The 15,803-nt window shown below is 37.7% G+C and overlaps 1 long non-coding RNA gene across 1 annotated transcript in view; it reads right to left on the bottom strand.

Moving 5' to 3' along the window:
• Positions 1-8,099, bottom strand: part of LOC111090432 — a 78,481-nt gene extending 70,382 nt beyond the window's left edge. Inside the window, exons 1-3 of the long non-coding RNA XR_005371868.1 lie at positions 7,987-8,099; positions 5,569-5,946; positions 3,562-3,649 (exon numbers count right to left, since the gene is read on the bottom strand). This is a non-coding gene — a long non-coding RNA (uncharacterized LOC111090432). The remainder of the gene's footprint in view (positions 1-3,561; positions 3,650-5,568; positions 5,947-7,986) is intronic.
• Between the last annotated feature and the right edge of the window lie 7,704 nt (positions 8,100-15,803).

Genomic DNA, 15,803 nt, shown 5'->3' with positions numbered 1-15,803 from the left:
TAAGCAGAGAATAAGGTTTGCTCTTTATTTGCAGTGTTGCAATTCTGTTCTTCCTGGTAACACGTACTAATCTCCATTATTTTGAGATCTTTCTGACTTACCTACTGATGCTTGCTCAAATACATTAGGCTTTATCTTTATTAATTACTAAAGCATCTAGCTCAAAGAATCAATAAGAAAACCCGTGGATTTGTTCACATGCTGCCATGTTAAAATTCAGATCCTAGGATAGTTCTGGGTTCTATTATTGTTTTGGAAACTCCACACCATTTTCCAAAGTGGCTGCACCATTTTTTATTCCCACCAACAGTGCATAAGGGTCGCAATTTCTCTATTTCCTCAGCAGTATTTGTCATCCAATGATACCAAAATCATTCTGGCTCTATACCCAAAAGCATTGAAAGCAGGGGCTCAAAGAGATCTTGCACACCCATGTTCACAGCACTGTTCAAAACAGCAAAGAGGTAGAAGCAACCCAAGTGTCCAACAACAGATGAACGGATAAACAAAATATGGTATACACATAGAACAGATGATTCAGCTTTAAAAAGAGAAAAACCCAGTCACAAGAGGAGCCTTGGGGACATCTAGTGAAATGAGCCAGGCCCCAAAAAGACAAGTACAGCATTCCACCTAGGATGTATCTCAAGCAGTCAAGTTCATGGAAACAAAGCTGGATGCTGGTTGCCAGGAACTGGTGAGAGGGGAATAGGGGAAGGTGTTTAAAGGGTAAGAGCTTTGGTTTTTCAAGATGAAAAAGTTCTGGAGATCTGTTTCACAACAAGGTGAATATACTTAATATTACTGAACTATACACTTAAAAATGGTTAAGATGAAAAAAATATAAAAAAATAAAAAATTTTAAAAATGGTTAAGATGACAGAGTTCTAGGTGATGTATTTTTACCATAATAAAAAAGAAGAAAAGTACACTCAGCTTCATGTCTAAATATAACCTGCTGGATTCTGATGTTCTGTTTACTTATGAAACCTGTATCTAAAATAATCAACCTCACAGAGGCAGAGCGTAGAATGCTAGTTGCCAGGGGTGGGGGGAGGGAGAAACACAGAGTTGCTGGTTAACACGTAGAAAGTTTTGGTTATGCAAGATGAACAAGTTCTAGATAGCTCTGTACAACATGCTGCCTATAGTCAATACTGTATTGTGCATATAAAAATCTGCTGAGTAGATGCCATGTTAAGAATTCTTACAATTGGGCTACCTGAGTGGCCCAGTCAGTTAAGCATCCAACTCTTAATTTTGGCTCAGGTCATGATCTCAGAGTTGTGAGGTCAAGCCCAGCGTCAGGCTCAGCTCTGGGAATGGAGCCTGCTTAAGATTCTCTCCCACTCCCCTTTCTCAAAAAAAAATAATAATAAATATTCTTACAATAAAAAATAAAAGTGAATACAAATTCTCAACCTCACCGATAATCAATGGGGAAAAAAAAGAGAAGGGGGGGAATGAAGATCCTAACACTGAGATGAAGTTCTTTCCAGACTGAGGCCATTAACAGTGATTACCCACATGCTTCCTAAGATCAGTACTGCCCTCGGTTCCACGCCCCAGCTTTGAAGGAAGCTAATTAGCCAAATTGAATCCTGTCAGCTGAATCACAAAGGAGACTTCCCCCCCATGTTCCAGATGCTCTTTGGTCACTGAAGTTCAGCTACTTCCCAGTATCTGGAATCCTTCAGTGGCCTTTTTTTCCCTTCCACCTCTGACTAAATGGACCTTTAATCAATTTGCATCGTGTAGAAGCAAGCTGCTCTGGAATGGATGGCGTTCCTGTGCTCTCGGCGCTGGAGGTATACTGTGGTCTCTCCAAGGAGCCACGTTCATAACAGAAGGCATGACAGGCACTTTTATAACCCTGGAGCACTGTGATTGCAAGCTCCGGGCCTGCATTAGGCAGGCAGGGAAAATCTGCACATCAGTACAGGAGAGCCAGGCCCCTCGTGGAGCACTGCAGTTGTCTGGCTGAAAGCTGCTGAGTCTGCTCCAATGCACCAGCTGGGGGGAGGAAATGAATCACACAATAACACCGAATGTGCTCACCTCCCTGGTTGCCACACATCTACAGACAGGCTGGCTCCTGAGCTCCAGCATGTCCAACTGGGGCCCTTAGCCAGCTTGCATGGCTGGAGAGAATTCGGTTTTCTCATTCTTTCAGATTATCCCTTGGTTTTCTGTGTTATTAAACAAACAAACAAAACCACCCTAACAGAGAGGGAAGCATCACGGTCCCCAGGGGAAAGAGGTCAAGTAGCTTGCAGAAGTAGAAATCGCCAAGGCGTGGGGTTCTCCTTCTCCACTGATAGCTCAGTGACCTGTCAGCTGGTGAGAGTGACAGCTGTATTCATTTCTCCCATACATGGGCTATGAGGTTGGGCCAGCAATTCTTACCACTTATGAATTTTTCCTCCACTACCACCTTCGGTCTTCAGGGACAAGCCCCAAAGTAACAAGGAATTAATCATGTCAGAAGTTAGAAGCATGTGGGCCTTGTTTTGCCCAGTTGAAATGGTCTCTTCCCAGCACCGCCTTCTTCTCCACCTGCTTGAATGATATTTACCCTTGAAAGGATGATTCCTTCCAAGTCATATCAAGTGCCTCACGCCCACCACCAAGTTCTGGCCATCCAGGCCATGTGGGCTGATGGGTCACTGAAGGATTCCAGATGCCAGAAAGTAGCTGACCTTCAACTTCATATCCTTCAACCATCTATTTTTGGCCACTCTCCACAGTGGGCTCTCCCTTCCTGTGTCTCCTACAGCACTTGTCCCTCCCACTCCTTAAGGGCTGACTTGCTGTGTTATAATCTAATTTTTTGCATATATATCTCATCTCTACCACTAAATTATAAATCCCTTAAAGTCAGAGATTATGAAGTATGCTTCTGTATGTGCCCTACAATGTTTCCCATCATGGAATTTATCCTAAGAAAATTATCATAGGCACTTAGATTGATTAATGGAAACCAATATGTCAACAATAATAACCACTCCAAAAGTTTCTTTTCTCCCCACAGAGCCTGTGATAGTCTGTCTTTCCCTCACTTATCACTGTCATCTGCTTCCTCATTCTTTATATTCTACAACCCAATCCTCTGGAATAAGCCTTGTCTGTTCTTTAGCCCTCCTCAAACTCTGGAGACCTCTGGACTGGGGAGGATGGGGCAGGGGTCATTGCTAAAATATTCTGTAGGGTAGAACTTGTTTGGCAAAATTCCACATTGCCTCCAGTTTCCTCAGAAACATTCTCAAAAAATTCTCAATATCAACAACACACTGTCTTTTAGGGAATTCTAAACTGAAATGAGTGAAGATGGTGGAATTGTAGAAGAATGGGAATCACCAACCAGGAAGAAGGCGGTGATTCTCAATGGTGGTGAGGCCACTGATATAAATGACTCCTAGGCTCAGTGGTCAGCAGGAGATGACAGCTCAGTCCATATGGGGTGGGCTTCATGGTCCACTCCTTACCAGTGCTTGACATTTATTTTAAAATAGAATAAACCCTTTTGTTCTTCAATCAGAGATCATATGTAAAATCAAATACCTTCAGTGTTTAACATTATGGTGCCAGTGGTCTTTGTCTAATCCTTTTCTCAATGCAGGCCTTGATAGAACAATAGTTGGAGACTCACCTAAAAAAAAGAATAGGAGGAAAAAGTCTTCCTTTGAGGACAAAAATGGATTTTATCCCATTTTTTTTAACCCTGATACCATCTACTCTAGAGTAATATTAAATCAACAGAATCAAAAATATACCTTTATTCTAGGAGAATGGGAGGTGATTTATAAAATACCTTCATCTCCATTGCTTAATTTGTTTCCCAGAAAAATCCTGTGAGCAGAGTTCCCACTTGGGTGCTACATTGTCCAAGTCTGAGGGCTCTGCACCTGATCCATGGACAATATCCCTTCCTATTTCCATCCAACCAAACCTCTTTAGAGAGTCCACCACATAGGGTTTGTGCCAGGCACCACTGCAAACAATGATGTCCCAGACTCAATCTGCATGTGAAACAAGCATGTGAACAAATAACTCTAGAACAAGGTAGAGAATAAGGACTGCCTCTTGATAAAAGGGAAGGAAATAATCAGAGAATGATTAAAGGGCAGTCTTTCCTCAAGATTTTGGATACTTGGGTCCCATTGTTTCCTGACACTTATTATAGCCAAGAAGTCAGAGACCATGCTGATTCTTTCTGTTTTATGCAATTTCTCCTTTTACTTTTTGCACGTAGGCAAGTTTTATTCCTGTAGCTTTGCAATTCAAATTTGACCCTGAGGTCACTTTTCAGTGATTTTGCTGACAGTGTAGAGGGTTTTCAATCAGTCTATTCACATTTTTTTTCACTCAAGAAAGTTTTCTTCAAGTTTAAATATATCATTAGTTATTGCTTCCATTTGGAATATTCTGGTACATCCTCAGGAACACACAAAATGATTAAGTTGGCTCCCAATTCTCTGTGTACATGTGTGTGTTTATGTATATCTGTACAGCTACATTTATCTGTGCATACACATATACATATATGTTTGGATGTACAAGTATATATATAATCTGGTATGCATATGTATAGAATTTCAACTTATCTCTCATCCTTATTATTGCTCTGTCCTTTTCCTCTGAATTCTAAGAAAGCAATCCTGCCTTCTACATCACTGATTTGACGTTCAGTAATGTCCATTCTTCTCATTATTGCCTCTAATGAGAATTTAAATTCTACTTCATTTTTAATCTTTTTATCCTTTCTTATTACGTTAGTTGTCCTGATTATGTTTCTGGTTGTTCTTTTGTTATAGTTTTCTATCATGTCTTCTAGCTTTTTATTGAGGCAGCTAGGTATTAAGTTTTCTTTTGTGGTCCTTACAGTAAATAATTTTAATAAGTGTGCTCTTCCTTTGAATTTTCAGGATGATATAGCTTCTCACTTATTTTGCAGAAAGTTCTATGTCATAGAAAACATATTTTCATGGAGCTTTTTTAAATTTCATATTATTTTATTAAAACTCAAATGAGGGCCTATCTATCCAAGCCTGCATTTGCCAAAAGACAGGAATTTGTCTTTGACCCAACTCTCTGTTTCATGTAGACCTTATGTAAAATCACTTCTCAAACCCATAGGTTGCTGGTTATAACTCAGACCAGCTTCCAATCTTGAGTGGACTTTTTTCTAGAGGAGCTCCTCCAGGCTTCTGTAACATCTTCCCCAACCCTGACTGGCTACTTCTGTGGTGTACTGAACAAGTGGAGTAAGTAGAAACCTCTCTACAATTGCCTTCAGCCCATTACTCATGAGATCAGTACCAATAAGGATATCAGGACCAACACAAGTTCTCCACCACTACCACTTCCTGCCCACCGAGGTCCCAATCTCTGAGTGGAGGTATGACACTGAAAGCAAGAAAGGAGATGGTATTGTGACAACATTAAATGATTAGCACATTAGCCATGCAGTAATGGAGAGGGATATACAGTCTTATGGTTGATACCAATCTCATATTTCACATATGGGCAGCCCACATGAAGTGGCCACAAACAATATTTTGTACTTACTTTTAGGAAGGTAGTCTTAGTTCATTTCCAAGCACAGGCAGCTGCTGACTGGCTTTTTCAGTTCAGTTCTTCAGCCGAGTAGTTTGGGAAAAGTTCTCTCAATCTCAAGCAGTAGATTAACTGTCAATCATAGTTCCCATATTTTTCAGTGTCTTCCAGGATACTTTATTCAGAAACTGAGAAATGTTATATAGGGACCATTTTAACCCCACTCAGCACATAGTTTTCATAGGGCCATCCTCTCGTTAGCATCAGGACTCAACTGCAAGAACTATCTCCAAAGCTGAGGAGATAGCAGGACAGTGGATATGAGGGCTGGAAAAATTCACTCCACTCCTCCTGGATCTGAACACCCACCTCATCTATTGGACATGGAATCTAGAATGCAAAGATAAGGACTTTAACTTTTCAGTGTTTATCCTTTCTACCCTTGAAAGAATGCTTCCATGAACACAGGACTAGAATCCATACCTGAAAACTTAGTGATAAGCAAACCAAAAATAAAAACAAATATAAACATAAAGGTTAAACTAGAACTAAGATCTCTAGACTCAAGGTCTACCTCTATTCCCATGTGGCTATTTGACTTTGGGAAAATTCCTTTACTTTAAACATTGGCAACACTTACTTCATTCCAAAAGTTGCTGCTCTAAATTAATGGTTCTCAACCAGGAGAGATATTGAGGATAGGACTGGGCCATACACAATGAGTGTGGAAGCAGATAAAGGATTTCAAACCCCAAAGTTTGAAAGTTTGGGGTTTTTGTTGTTGTTGTTGTTTTGTTTGTTTGTTTGTTTTTTCCAGAAAGAACTCTAGAGCTTTATTACAAGTGGAGCTGACTGCGAGGGAGCCCCATTCTCCAGTCTTTCTTCGCCACTCTCTTCCCCTCAACACATCCCTCCATGGCAGGTCACTAGGCCATGAAGGAAGAGCAGTCTGGGGAGAATGAAAAGGGGCAATGCCTTCTCCAAAGTCCTCTGAACAACCAGAGTCTTTCTGGCTCCAGGTGAGAATATTCTAGTGGAAGGGGTGAGAGATTCAGCTCTCATCTCCAAGATCCTCCATGTCTATATCCTGGGGTGCTTTTGTCTTCTTTTGCTGCTTGGGTGGTGGTCCACTAGTCCTGGCTGGCCTTGTGGGGGCTTCCACCTCTGTGGCTGCTTTCTCTTTCTGGGCCAGCCGGATCTGCTGGAGGAGCTTTCTGCGCTTCTACCCAGAGGGAGTAATGTTGGCACATGCACTGGACACCCGCTTCGTCAAGTGGTGCTGTGTGATCAGCCCTTTGTCTACCACAGCCCCAACTACCTAAAATCCTATGATTTTATGAAAATCGAATTCAGCAAATGAGAAGTAGAGTTCTGGGTGATATTTGGTCCCACATCCTGAAGGCCCATAACTTTCCTGAACAGCCAGGAAATGCTCTTGCCAAGATTTCTGGAATGGCTTAGCCCAAGATTACTTTAGGGCTGGTGTGTGCTTACTAAAGTGGTAATGTTCTCTAGATTGCCAAACCAGCTGTGCTGGATTCAAACAATGACAAACAATAAATGTAAAACCCATTAAACCAAACCAGGCATAAAGTACTTTAGGCCAATGTATATTGCACAAAGTAGATAGTGTTACTTCATTTTTATTTACTTTCCAGCAGAGTAGGGGAAAGGAAAGAAAACCTATGGCTCCTGTATTTCAACAAGGGAGAAATGGCGCCCTCTTGTGACACCTTTACTGTTTTTCCTACCTTTATAAGTCACACATTGTGCCACCTCATAGGGTTGTGCACTCATACCGACTATAATATAAAAGGCATTATTTATGTTATTTACTGAACATCCTAGACAACCATACACAGCTACTCTTTTACATATACATATGAACATATGTATGCACATACCCAACGTAGACACATACACTCAACATATACATACGTACCTAGGCAACATACATGCAAGTACCTTCAACAAATACACCCATACATAAACACTAATGCATACATGCAAATACAAGCACATAAATTACACAGCACATATATATGCTAACATATACACATTCATACAAAAAAGTATACCCACACACATATGTGCACCCTCACATGTGCACATATATATTGAAACATATGTTCATAATAATCATGCATATGCATACACATGTACATATCACAAGCACACATGTACCAACATAGATACAAAGTTATATATCTGCACATGCATTTACATGCTGACTTCATGAGAATAAATTATAATTAATCAATGAGAACAATAGTAACTTTATTGAGCACTCACTATGTGCCAGGCACTTTTCTAAATGACTTGCATATATTAAATCATTTCAAACCAAAAAAATTCAATAAGATAGGTCCTGTTTTTCATCCCCTTTTAACTGATGAACTAACTACAGCAAAGAAAGGTTCAGTAACCTACCTATGATCACAGAGCAAGTAAGGTTTGGAACTCTGATTTGAATAGGGTTCCTACTCTCACAAATCTACAAAAGCCAGTGAATTATATCTAAGGTATTAGGGAGCATGTCTGTGTGCAACAAGTATGTCATCTTGGTAAGAAAATGGTTTGTGACAATGTCTGTGAGGTAATAATGTCAGATTATAATGGTCTCTCAACAGTCCTTTCAAAATGTTTCTTTTCCTGATGCCTCTTCTAAGTATCCATGCCTCCCCTTACCATTCCTACCTCTGCCCTCCTACACACACACACACACACACACACACACACACACACACATTCTCACAGTCTTTCATACCTTCACCTTATGTATCCACATACATAATGGGTAGTTTTTTATAATTAGATCCAATATGTATTGAGTGCCTACTGTATACAAGATGCTTTTCGTGTATTTTTATATTATTTAATTCTTATAGCATCCCCAAAAGGTATTTAGTATTCTTCCCATTTTATAAGAAGAGACTTCAGCACAGAGAGAGGGAATTTGCTCAAAGACTCACAACTTGTAAATGGCAGAACAGTTGTGAAAACCAGGTGTTCCGGCTCCAAAGCTCACAATCTCTTCACGATGTCACCTGGCTTCCCTCTTTTTACCCCATAAGAGTTGCTGCCAGAGATCACTGCAATTGTGAAAGATATGATCTGGTGAGGAAAAAGATTTAAAAATGTGTTAAATATGACCGCTGAATTCAGTTGTAAATAATAAAGTCATTGTGGCCATGCTTGGGAGAAAGAATTTTAATACAAGTGATAGGGTGCTTACAAAATTATTGGAAGGCCAAAAGGAACAGGGACTTGGCTGGGCCTGACTTTCAAAACACCACTGCAAAACTGCCCACCAGTGTAACTTCTATCTCTATCACAGCCAAGAATCTGGAATTAGGAAGATGCTGTTCCAGCTGATGGCTCCTGGGTCATACCTACCAGTGGTGATCTGAGAATCCCATTAGAATGGCTGGCCCTAAAGCAATGCCACACCGGCTGAGAAAAACAGACACCTCCTACAACACTACCACTCTCCCTTCTGAGCTGATTTCTGAATTTAGGTCTCCTTTGACAGCACCCAGTTAGTGGAACCCAAATCACATCCAAATCCCTACTGCAAGGAAGTCTGGGAAAGTAAGTTTATAGTTTTCCAGCTTCTGAGGATACATGGCACACAAGAAAGATGGAAACAGATGTTGGGAGACCCAATCTACAGTTCCCACCCAACATTTTTAACAAAAAAGGAGTGAATATCTAAAAGAGAGATTTCCGAAAGTGTATTATATTCAACTGAAGGAGCCTCTCATGCATCTAGCAAGTAGCCCTGTAAAGCCAATCTGCTGTGCTAAAGAACCAGCTTTGCCCTGGGAACTTCTAAATATTCCACTTGTGACAAGTATGGCCTTCAAAGACTGTTGTCATTAAAGCTGTTATGAGAGCCAGGGATTATCAGCGGACCCACTCTCAGTCTCAAACTTCAAGTGCATCTTTCCCATCACTGAGACAAGACAGACAGGTGCTAAATGCCCCTCAGTGGGCTGGAAGAGGTAAAGCACTTTCAGAGGGCTCTCATTTACTGGTCTCTCACCACTTGGATCCTGCTCAACACCTGGCATTTTCGTTCTGCACACTAAGGACTTGGCAGGGAGAGAAGTCATCCCAATCCAAACCAGGCAAAATGAAACACTTCCCTCTCCTAGTTCTGAAGCAAAAAAAAAGTGTTATGATGACTCCTTTCTTCCAAAATCACCTTTATTTTGATTCATCTGTGTTTCCCTAACTTTGCATCTGATGGGCTACAAAGTGGATATGACAAGTCAAAGAACTAGACAGTTATTTGAGTGAAAGAGTAAACTTAAAAAAAAAAAAAAGGAAAGAAAATTTGTTTTTGAATATCTTCCATGGATCAAACACTGTTCTAGACAACTGTTGTAGATGTTACTTGATAAATCCTCACACCATATCTAGAAAATAATTATTATTCACTCTCTCAATTTTGCAGTGAGGAAACTGAAGCTTAGAAACTGAGCAACTTGCTTCAGATACACAGCCGCTATGTTGTGGAGCTAGAATTCAGACCTAAATCTCTGATTTCATAGCCCTTTTGGCTCTCATTACATGGTATTTCTCCCCCCTTTTTAGCCATATCCCATCTTAAAAACTCTGCCAAACATCCTTTCCATGGCTTATTAATACAAAAATAATGGGCACTCATTTCACTTTCCAAATATGACTTCATATTTCACTTTCAAATATAGAATTATTATATGATCATATTTAATCTAATCCTCCAAACCACACACATCCCAACTCTTCCAGTGGTTTCAATGGCACGCCTTTTCCGTCACCACTACTATTATGCTGTAAAGGATTAACAGAACGTTGGCCACTGAAAAATAATTGAAAGGGAAGTAGAGGCAATTTCCAAATAAAAAGTCATGACATTTGTAAACACAGTCACCTTAAAATAAGATATTCTGAATTGAGGTTTGGATTTCTTGGGAGTTGGCTTCTTCATTTATACATTTATAAATCCCATATACCTTAAAGAGTTGTAAAGATTAATTATAAATTATATCCTATGCAAAATGCCTTTTAAGTTGGAAGACAGTACAAAAGAAGAAAAAGTGTTACTTTGGATATTTGGGTAATATTTTGGGATAATAAGACAGCTGTAACTAAATTCATCCCTATGACTTGAATAAAACAATACTCATAGTAAAAAGCAATTGCTTTCTTCCTTAGATAGACATGAGCATAATACTCTGAAAGGAATTTGTCTCAGAATTCTATGGACAAAAAAAAAAAAAAAAAAGAATTCTATGGACATAAATTTCTAGAGAATGGACATTTTTGTTTTTTGGTTTGGTTTGTTTACAGTGGAACCTGGTGAAAGAAAGAGCACAGACTTTGGAGTCAGAAACCCGGGACCTGAATCTAGTTCCTCCACATGCTTACCTAAATCACAGCCTTCTGATAAGAATCATGTGAGATGAAGTATATGAAAGTACATAAAATTACTACACACATAGTAATTATTACCTTACACACAATATATCAGCATCCCTGAATTGACTGTGCATCAGAATAAACACCAAACTGACTTTTGATAAGAAGCTTATTATTTCATTTTTTTAAAAGAAAGGTTGTATATCTGTGTTGCTCCTGAAGGAAGAAAAAAGTACCTAATCCACTGACCTAGTACATAAGGCTTTTTAGTGAAGAGTAAACCTTTTCGTTTCCACAGCTTCTTCACTGAAATATTAAGATGAAATTATTGCATCTCTTTAGTTTCTATTTTGAACTTTTACATTCCAATACAATTCACCCAGCAATACATGATTTTCTTGATATTACAGGTAGCCCTGTTCAGCAGGAGCAGTACTGAGTTGACTCTGCAGCACCAGAGAAGCACATAGGTGGGAAGCAGTTCACATGCAGCCTCTACAACCTGTGTGGGTGTAATTATGATTTCTCCATGTTTCTGAGACATTATACAACTTAATACTAACTTCTAAAATGTACACTACATATTGAAATATATTAAAGAAAGTAAGCTGATTTTATTCATCCACTTAATGTTTATTAAAAATGTAAAAAGTAATGTATTTTTAAAGAAAATACTTTTAACAGATTTTGTACTCTTAGAATATGAGAAAAGCATGCTTCCAAAAATGTTTAAAATACCCTTTATGTACATATATCTAGGAATAATTTTGGGAAAGTTAATATTATTAATAAAGAAAAGATTTTTAGCAAATATTGCCCCTCAAGTGGCAAAATTTATATTTTTAGTCACAGATTCCAAGTACCAAAGAACATTTAATTTTTTTAGAAAGCGACCAAAAAAAAAAAAAAAAAGAAAAGAAAATGCATATAACTTGATGGGATGGATACTGATGCAAAAATATATCTGAATATTCATAAAGTGTCAAAGGTAAAAGCACACACACAAACTGCAAATTATGTGATGTACTTTTTCTGGGGCTACAAATACAATTAAGAGTTACCTTTATCTACATTGAAGAGGTGATAGAGTAAAGGAGAATATGTCCCTGATGACCCTGGGTAATTTGCCAATACCCACCCTAGGCTAATTCTTTTCATTTAAAAAGATAATAAGGGATCCCTGGGTGGCTCAGCGGTTTGGCGCCTGCCTTTGGCCCAGGGCGTGATCCTGGAGCCCCTGGATCGAGTCCCGCGTCGGGCTCCTGGCATGGAGCCTGCTTCTCCCTCCCTCTGCCCCTCTCTCTCTCTCTCTCTCTCTCTCTTTCTGTCTATCATAAATAAATAAATCTTTAAAAAATATTTATAAATAAATAGATAGAGATAGATAGATAGATAGATAGATAGATAGATAGATAATAGATTCATGACAATCCCTGGAAAATTATCATGTAGTATCCTGGAGAGCAGACACCCATCAAATTCCATCCCATAGCTAACTTGTGAATTCAGAGATTTTGTTTTTATTCTACTAGTAATTTTTAAGTCTGAAATAATTCAAATATATGGAAAAGTATAAAGAATGATGAACCCACATAAACACATTCTTTTTCCAATGTGCTTCAAACATTGCTTTGTCTCTCTCTTTTATTTTGCTTTTAAAAATAAAATATTGCAGAAATTGTTGAAGCCCTCTCTTAACAACTCCCCCATCCCACTTCCTTTCTTCCTACCCAGAGGTAATCACAATCGTATTGTTATGGGTGTTTCAATTTTAAATAAATGCTATCATACTGCATAAAACATTCGGCAACTTGCTTTTTACTCACAAGTTTTCTTTTAAGTATCTATATTGATAAATGTGATCCCAGTTCATCCATCTACACTTTAGTATTCCCATGTATTCTTATATCATGTTTCATTTTTCCATGTCCCATTGATGAGTATTTTGATTATTAAAACATTTCCTGATTACAAACAGGGCCTTTAATTTAAATGATTATGCATTTAAACACATGTGCAAAAGTTCCTCTAGGGTGCAATTGTACTATTGCATAATATCCAAAGTAGAATTAATGAGTAGGCATATCTTAAACTCTATTAGCTATTGCCAGATTAACCATGGAAGTAGTTGTATCAATTTACACTCCCACTAGTATGAGAGTCATCACCACTTCATATCCTTTCCAACACTTGGTATTATCAGACTTTTAAAATGTTTGCCAATCCCGGGGTTCTGGATGGCTCAGTTGGTTAATTGTCTACCTTTAGCTCAGATCGTAATCCTAGGGTCCTGAGATCGAGCCCCATGTGGGATTGCACGATCAGCAGGGAGTCTGCTTCTCTCTTCCATTGCTCTTCCCCCTGCTTGTGCTCTCTCTCTCTCTCTGTGTCAAATAAATAAATAAAATCTATTTAAAAATATTTGCCAGTCCTATGAGATGGTACTTTATTTTGCTTTGGTTTGTATATTTTTGATCACTACTGAGAGTGAGCACTTTTTCATTTGTTTCTGGTCCATTCAGGTTTACTCTTTGTGAACTATCTATTCACTGTCTATTTTTATATTGAAATCTTTGTTCTTCACTCATTGATTTCTATAAGTTGTTTAAATATTCTAGAACTAATTATTTTTCAGTTATGTGTGTCTTTTTATAGACTGTGACTTGTATTTTCAATTTATTTGTAGTTTTCTATACAAAAAGAAAATGTTTTTGATGGAATCAAATTTAGCAATGTTTTCTGTCAGAGTTTGTTTTTTGGCATGTTGAGAGGATTTTCTATTCTTAAGGTTGTAAAGACAGTCTCCTCTATTTTCTTCTTTTAAAATTCCATTTTTAACATACAAGTCATTAACCCATCTGGATTATTTTTTATAAATGATTAAACAAAAAATTGGTCTAACTTTTTTCCCATGTGCATAACCAGCACGATTTACTGAAAAACTTATCTTTTTCTCAGTGCCACATAATACCACCTCTATCATATATATACTAAGTTGTCTTTTTTAAATATTTTGGCTATTTAGGGTTTCTCTACTTACTTTAATTGGTCTATTTGCCTTTCCATAGGTCAATACCTCACTAAATAGAACTTCAAAATAAGTTTAGGTATCTGGTATGTACTACTCTTCTTCAAAATTATCAGTTTGTCCTGGACTTTTTAGTCATTCATATGAGTTTTAAAATTAATTTATCAAAGTTGCCCCCAAATCCCAATTTTTATTTCACTGGAAATACATTTAATTTACAGATTAATTAAGAGAATCGGTATTAAGATATTGATATATCTTGATATTGACAAATAGTTATCTCCTCCACAAATATTTTTTTAACTCTCCATTTAATTAAATACTATTTGATGTCCTTCAAAAGCAAAAAGGTCATGTACCTGTTTTGTTGAAGTTATTCCTAGACACCAGATAGTTTTGGTCTATCTTCTAACTTCCATGGTTATTTAACATCTCAAAAAAACCTCAAAAAACTTAAAAATTAAGGTTATTTAACATCTCTGTCTTCTTCCCCAACAAGATTAAGATTTCAAGGGTCTTGAACTCTTCCTTTAAATATATCCCATCTCATTATGTCTATGTACACTTTACTTTCAATGTTCTTTGTGTGTATAGACCAAAATTAATTCTTATCCTTACAGTCCATACTTAAAACTTACTGACATTTTGGGTGTGTGTGTGTTCACCACAGTTTCTTGCCTCTACACCTACCTCTGGGTTTACTTTTACTTTTGGTTATTTTAACACTTCTTTAGTTTAGATTCATCAGTAGAAAACTCTTAGCACTCATGTTACCGCAAAGTCTTACTTTGTGCAATAATTTAGGCTGTACAATTCTAAATTAACAGTTATTTTTTTCCTAACCCTCTGGAGATATTGTTCTTCAGTTTAATTCAGTGTCTCATTACTGATGAGATCTTTGCCATTGATCTAATTGTCATTCAATGGCAAGAACACTGCCTTTGGTCTCTTATAATTAAATTTTAAGATTTTTCTTTATTCTTTAGTCAGCAATAATATGGGTAGATATGGATTTTTTTATTTATTTGATCTGAGAAACTTTGTCTTCAGTTCTGGAAAAATCTCAGCCATTATCTTTCAAATATTGCTTTTATGTCCTCTATCCTTCTCCTTTGTTAGATGTAAACCAGAACTTGTCAACCTGTCTTCTATATCTTTTAACTGTCTTTTCATATCTTCAAAATGTGCTTTCTAGGTGAATTCCTCTATATTTGATAAATCTCTCTTTCATTAGGTCAATGACTACTTTTATTTCCAATATTTGTATTGGTTTATTTTTATATCTATCTGTATTGATTTATTTTTGTATCTACCTGATATTGTTTCATATCTCCATGTTTTATTTAAGAATTTGTCTCTTTTATTTATTTTTTTAAGATTTTTATTTACTTATTCATGAGAGATAGAGAGAGAGAGAGAAGCAGAGACATAGGCAGAGGGAGAAGCAGGCTCCATGCAGGGAGTCCAATGTGGGACTCGATCCCAGACTCCAGGATCATACCCTGAGCCAAAGGCAGATCCTCAACCACTAAGCCACCCAGGCGTCCCTGTCTCTATTTTTTAAAGTAAGTGTTATTATGTCTCCATGCATCTTCTTGAGAGTCCTTGACATACTACTAAACTACTGAAGTGTTTATTAAAGCTGGATTCTAAAGCTGCCTTATTATTTTCATATCAAGTGGGTTGTATTCCTCTTTTTCATATCTAATTATTGATTATTTTGGCTGCCTTTCTCATCTCTTCCTTTGGGATTTTATTCATTAGCTTATTTTTGTATGGACGTTGCTTTTTTTTCCTTCTCTTCTTCTTTACC

The sequence above is a fragment of the Canis lupus genome, chromosome 17 (assembly GCF_011100685.1).
Source record: "Canis lupus familiaris isolate Mischka breed German Shepherd chromosome 17, alternate assembly UU_Cfam_GSD_1.0, whole genome shotgun sequence".
NCBI lineage: Eukaryota > Metazoa > Chordata > Mammalia > Carnivora > Canidae > Canis > Canis lupus.
The sequence above is the reverse complement of the archived record's forward strand: the minus strand, read 5'-3'. Positions and strand labels throughout refer to the sequence as shown.